This window comes from Montipora capricornis, chromosome 9 (assembly GCF_036669925.1).
Source record: "Montipora capricornis isolate CH-2021 chromosome 9, ASM3666992v2, whole genome shotgun sequence".
Classification (NCBI taxonomy): Eukaryota; Metazoa; Cnidaria; class Anthozoa; order Scleractinia; family Acroporidae; genus Montipora; species Montipora capricornis.
Genome location: NC_090891.1, coordinates 32,794,791 through 32,800,707, shown reverse-complemented (window position 1 = coordinate 32,800,707; position 5,917 = coordinate 32,794,791). Strand labels below are relative to the sequence as shown.

General features: G+C 38.1%; 1 pseudogene; it reads right to left on the bottom strand.

The window, feature by feature from the left end:
* Nucleotides 1-209: 209 nt before the first annotated feature.
* LOC138016431 (neuropeptide FF receptor 1-like) lies at nt 210-1,887 on the bottom strand (annotated as a pseudogene).
* Nucleotides 1,888-5,917: the final 4,030 nt, after the last annotated feature.

Here is a 5,917-nt window from a genome sequence, read left to right as displayed (position 1 = left end):
AGTTACTACTTACTACCCAGTGTTATAAGGCTTCACAGGGTCTGAAGTTTCAATAAAAAATTGGAAAATTTAATTCCAAATTATCGGAAAAAAATTAAATTACAAGTTCTGCCTTAAAAGAGAACTCAGGAAACAACACAAAATCACAATATAATGCTTACGGGGAATAATGCTATTCAACAAATACAACATGTGTGTTCAAGTGGGCACCACCAGTTTTTTTTTTACTTTATTTTTTCTCCCAGTACACATTTTTTGCAATTTTGTCGTTTACATCTTGTACGTACTATTCTATAATCAAGTCAACTTCTCAGAATCGCGATAAAATTTTCGAGTAAAACCAGCCGCAAAATCAGTGCGACTTGTCGAAGTAAAACTGAACACTGTACGAAATATTTCAAACGTGACCTAAACTGCCTAAGAGTTGAAAGAACGTGATTATGGCGAAAATTAAACGAAAGATGTCAATTTATCGGTAGGAAGCCTTGTAATATCATGTTGTTCTCTTATCGCACCAAATGCCATTAATTTACCGTTCGCAAATCACGTACGAAATCTGAAAATGAAATTGTCATTAGTTTATACTTGCTGCGATTCAGTCTATGGAGCGGAAAACCTTTTCGATTGTGACAATTAATTTAGTTTTTATTTTGGGTTTTCAAGGGCTGGTAAATGGTCCTTGAACATGACAAATTGCGTTCAAATATTCAGTCTTTCTTTAAAAGAGGCTCTCATATTTTGCATTCAAAGTCAAAAAAGCCTTATGCTGGTAATTTTTCTGCTATTATGGCCATTTCACACATCGGATTCAACTTACCAAGTAAAAATTCTCAACGTTGGAAACTGATTCTGTTTACTGACAACAGAAGCGAAATTCGCTACTTGTGCTCCATAAAATGACCGGATTTATCATATGCTTGATATAATAGGTAAAAAGAAATATGACGTCAGAGTACCAGTAAAACAAGTTTGTTTCTAATTCATTCCCTTTGAACTCGCGCATCAGCATCAGTATTCCGCGAGGAATCGAACAGAACTGAAAAATTGCAACTAGAAAAACTACAACCTTAACTAAGCGAATCTTCTTTCTGCTTCTTTCAATAAAGTTCTTCCTTTCCTCGCCGCTTCTCGGCTTTGAGAAGTACAATTCGCTCCTGGCAACAATAAATATCTTAACATAACACCAAGTTTGAATGACCAAGGGGAGGGCGATAAAAATGAGAACAAGGTAAATTTCTTAAAAGCTGCGAACAGTGATAGATGGAAATATTGGTGTGCAGAGCAGTCTGTCTGCTATTCGGTGATATCGGAGTTCTAACATTAAAGCTTGTGGTAAGGCAGCTGTAATGTAACAAGCAAACCAGATGGTCGCCACAATAAATTTTGCTTCCTTTACGTTCATTCGCTTCTTGAAGGGTTGAACAATGACGCGATATCTTTCCAATGCGATGGCTGTGTGTGTCATAACTGAAACACTAACAAAGAGTTCTTGGATGGACGCGAGAAAGTTGCAGAAAAATTTGCCGAAAGGCCAACCGATATAGTTTTCTATTATGCGCTGTGGTGCTGCAATTAAAGCCATTCCTAGGTCTGCTATGGCAATGCTTAAAATCAGAGAGTAGCACGGCGCTCGGAGCTGTTGCCGTTTGATTATGGCGAACACTATCAGGAGATTCCCTGGAAAACCAGTTGCTATCACAAAGGAAAATAAAATAGTGGTTATAGTCACTGGCTCGAAGCTGTAGTTCGATAGTGATGAACGCAACTGAGAGTTATTTTGCAATGCCGACCCATTCCTATCCACGGAAACTTCCATTACGTAGAAGGATTATTTCTTGCGGCCAGGTCTGTTATCATCTGATGCCCTCCACAGAAAAACATACCCGAGCCCCTGTCGATAAAAATATGAAAGAACGCGCGGTGATATATCAATTTTCGAGATCTCAAGCGGCCTCTCTTTATATCTTATTAATCTGCGATAACTACTTCCGTGTAGCTTACCCAACTGAAGTTTTTCAGTCTAATTTGAAACCACTTTCATTCCGAGCCATATTTTCGCAATTTTGCTTCATCGGTCAATTGTTTGGCTCTATACTCAATTTAGCAACTCATTGCCAACACAGTGTTGTTTTTTGGCATTGACCGCATATGCTCACTAAACTTCAGGTTAATTGGTCCCATCCGATTGTTGCCAGCGATCATCGGAAAAAAAATCAATGGCTTTGGTAATGGAAAATGCAATGAATAAAAACTTTAATTCTTAAACTTCACACAATGGCTGTTTTAATTTGCCTAAAAGCTTTTTGCGTGGAGGTAGGGCTTTGTTTTCTTCCATGTTTTGTTTACAACATTAAGCAACAATCATTGATTAGACTTGATTCATGAATCGAATGTGCAATTGCTGCCAAAAAGCCTTGATAGAGATGAGCGAGTTAAAAGAAACGCCCGGATAAGTCAGCAAGGTGCTTCCTTCTCTGGCCTAACTTCTCTTCGATCAGTTGACCGCAACTAAAGCGATGTGGGAATAAGCCGATCAACACAAACGATTCCAACTGTGATAAACTAATAAACATTTAAAATGAAGAAGTAATTTTTATGCCTATTGAAATCCGTTTCGAAAATCCGAGTCACAGTTTTAAGGTGAACGCTGTATTGAGAGTAACACATTTTAAACATCCTTAGGCGCAGAACTTTAAATAAAACGGGTTACATATAAAAAAATAACCAGTATCATTTTGCAATTTTCCCTTCACAGTCTATCGTAAATTTCAGAATAGTTGCATTGACGAAGCTGAAGCAATTCTCCTGTTTGGCATTTGCAATTTAAATGCCAATATAGCCGGTTTAGGTCGACAGGTCGAAGACTTAAGACGAAAAAAGAGCCAGATTGACCCTTAAGGACTTTCGACAATTATTGATTTGATTTTCAGTTTATTCAAAAAAGTATAAAACAGTATTCTAATGTTAGGGTCACCTATATTTCGTAATATAATTTTAATGTCGGGGTCACCTATATTTCGTAATTTTGCGTGTAAACAAAGTGCGCCACAGCCCGGCGCACGGAACCCCACCAGCTAAAGAGGCGCAGGTAAACGACTTCGACATCATTGCTTCAATCGGCATCCGTTCGATCTTGTTGAACAGCGATGTTGAAACCCGTTTGCCCCGCTGTCAACTGCGTTGAAACACGTTGAAACGAAGTTGAATCGATGATTGAGTTTCAGCGCGGTGTTGAAATCGTTTGCCCACCTTAGCAGTCAACATCGTTGTACAAAATCATGCAAAATCGAAAGGATGTTGAAGCATATGTTGCCGTTGAAGCAGTTTGCTTGGGCCTTAACTTCAGCTTTTCAAAGCTGATGATGCTGATCAACTGCATTTAATTAATATCAAAGCATGTCTCGGTGGGCAACCGGCTGGATAAAATAATGATAACAATAGAAATTGTGTGAGAAAGACGTATATTTGAACTGCAATTTGAACACGATTTGAGCCCATGATTTCCGCCACCGTCCGAACGGACGGGTGCAGTTCTCTACCATTTGAAGTAAGACCTGTACGTCTTCCGCAGTGCAAATCTCTGTCTTTCATTTTTGTCTCTTTGTTATTCACATCCTGTGGTTTATTAAAAAAATTACCAAAATCATGATGACGAGATCTTAGTTGACTTACATGGATCAAATGGTAAGGCAAGGCACCGGTATCACAGAGGTTTTTGGTTTAAATCCCATTCTAGCCAAGATTCGGATTAACTACATCAGTTTTCAAGCTTTTATTAGTGGAAACCGGAACAAAAGACACTTACACCTTCAAGAGAAAATGATTTTTTGGCAAAGACAGTTCACTTTTTTTTTTTTTTAAACGGTAGGCGTATATTGGTGAGATTTCCAAAACTGAAAATAAGACCTTGAAAAGGTATAGCTAGTAGAGCTGACGCGGCTAGCCCGCGAGCAAGCTCTCTCGTGGTGTAGCTTCTCACAGGCTAACAGTTCGCACACACGAGTGCGTTGAAAAAACCATCGCAAGCGGTTAATAACATTTACCACTAAGGTTACTATTTTGAGCGATAATTATAGATTAAGGGATTTCCTTCAATATGGCTAATGTTATTTCACTAAATTGAAGAGACTGAAATACCAACAAAACCGCCGCTAATATTAGAATCTCCTGAATCAAATTAATAACCGAAACCAAGGCAGGATTAATTAGTTACTAATCTGCGAATCTGCCTTGTCCTCTGGGAACATCTTCAAAGCGAAATAATAAAGAATACCTCTGACAGCTCAATGCATAATGTAGTCAAGACTCGATACTACAACTGTTTGCTGTGTGTTTGTTAAGCTTGAATTACACACGATTTTAGAAACACGAAAAGAGCATTGATGAATTTATGGAGCAAAATACACATTACACTTTCATCCTACCAAATTAACGCATGGCGTCTATCAAATAATAAAGAGATTTAGCATCGCGCGTTTACGTGAAACCGCAAACAGGCAGCAAGCTGCTTCTTGTCATGAAAATATCTTATTCTATAGTGTATCATTGTTCTGAGAACTGTGTCACTTCTGCAGAAAACACGCAGGAATTGACCTTAATTAAAACAAATTTCTTTCAGTTGATTTTTGGCAAAACATAAATTTCAGCTTGATCCAGTTTACCGTAAGCCGCTTACACGATGTTAAATAGCTCTTTTGAAAGGATGAATACAAATCTATAAAATCCTGTAATTTCACCAGGTCTGAGGGTAGAAAAAGAATAAACCATAAAAGGAGAAAGATAATCCTTCCTCACAGCCGCAGTCAAACAGAAATAAAATTTTCTAAACTTGCATAGATTACGTTTTTAATATCCGTTTCGGTTTCAGAAATTGATTGACACCATTTTTGTATTATATTCGTGATGCTTTTGTAGATCTTAGTAATCGCTGAAATACAGGCTGAGATAATTTCCAATAAGAGTGAGTTTTTACGGTTAAAAGAAATTTAAAAGCGTACTAAAAGTGCACTGAACTTCTAGATTTTGTCCACACTTTAACAGCCTGACTAGCACAATGATTGCTATTACAAATTAGGATCAAGGATATTGAACTGTTTATGCTGTAGCCAAAATTATTCAATTTTCTCTTCTTTATTCCTCCAAGCCTCGACCACCAGGCCAATTCTAAATAAACGACAGGATGATCTATCTGTGTCCTATGCGAGACACGGTCCTTACGTTTCGTGCAGACTGAAATGTCAATTCCTTGTAGCATCTTTTTTGGTACGGTATATATCGGAGGGCCAGAACATTTACGCATGCGCTGGCGAAATGTTTGATCAATAGAGGAAAAAAGATAGTAGCGATACCTCCGGACATCGCCGGTGGCCCGACACTTAAGTCTTCCCTTGTCATGGAATGGCAGAATTACCCAGAATTCTTTTTGGGTATGAGCGAGGCAACTTAAGAAGCACGAGACTGGCCCTCATCGAATGGCTGAAGCGCGGTCAGAGGAAATGATCTCTAGCCAGACACTCAGGAGTAGGCCTGGTGTGCGCTGTTAACGTAGATTTTGGATTTCTGAACAAGTTTTTATCACAGAAAATTTGCGACAAAGTTGTGTTTTCGTTTCGCTGTAATTATCGTGTCAAAGAAACGGTATAATAATGTAAATAAGAGAATAACGATATTTATGTTTGCAGATTACTTGTCCTCTTACTACGAAAGTCAAGCTCGACATCTCTATGCAATAAGCGCATTCAAAATTTCCTCGTATTACTTGATAAAAGTATGTGTTTTTTTTTTTTGCCTTTTTTTTTAAAAACGGGTTTTCCTACTTATATGTAAAATACGTTTTCTCTCCCGTCCCCTTCTTATGCATGATCTTCGCGGAAAGTACATTCTGTTCCTCAATAAACCTGGAACAACCAGTTGTGGT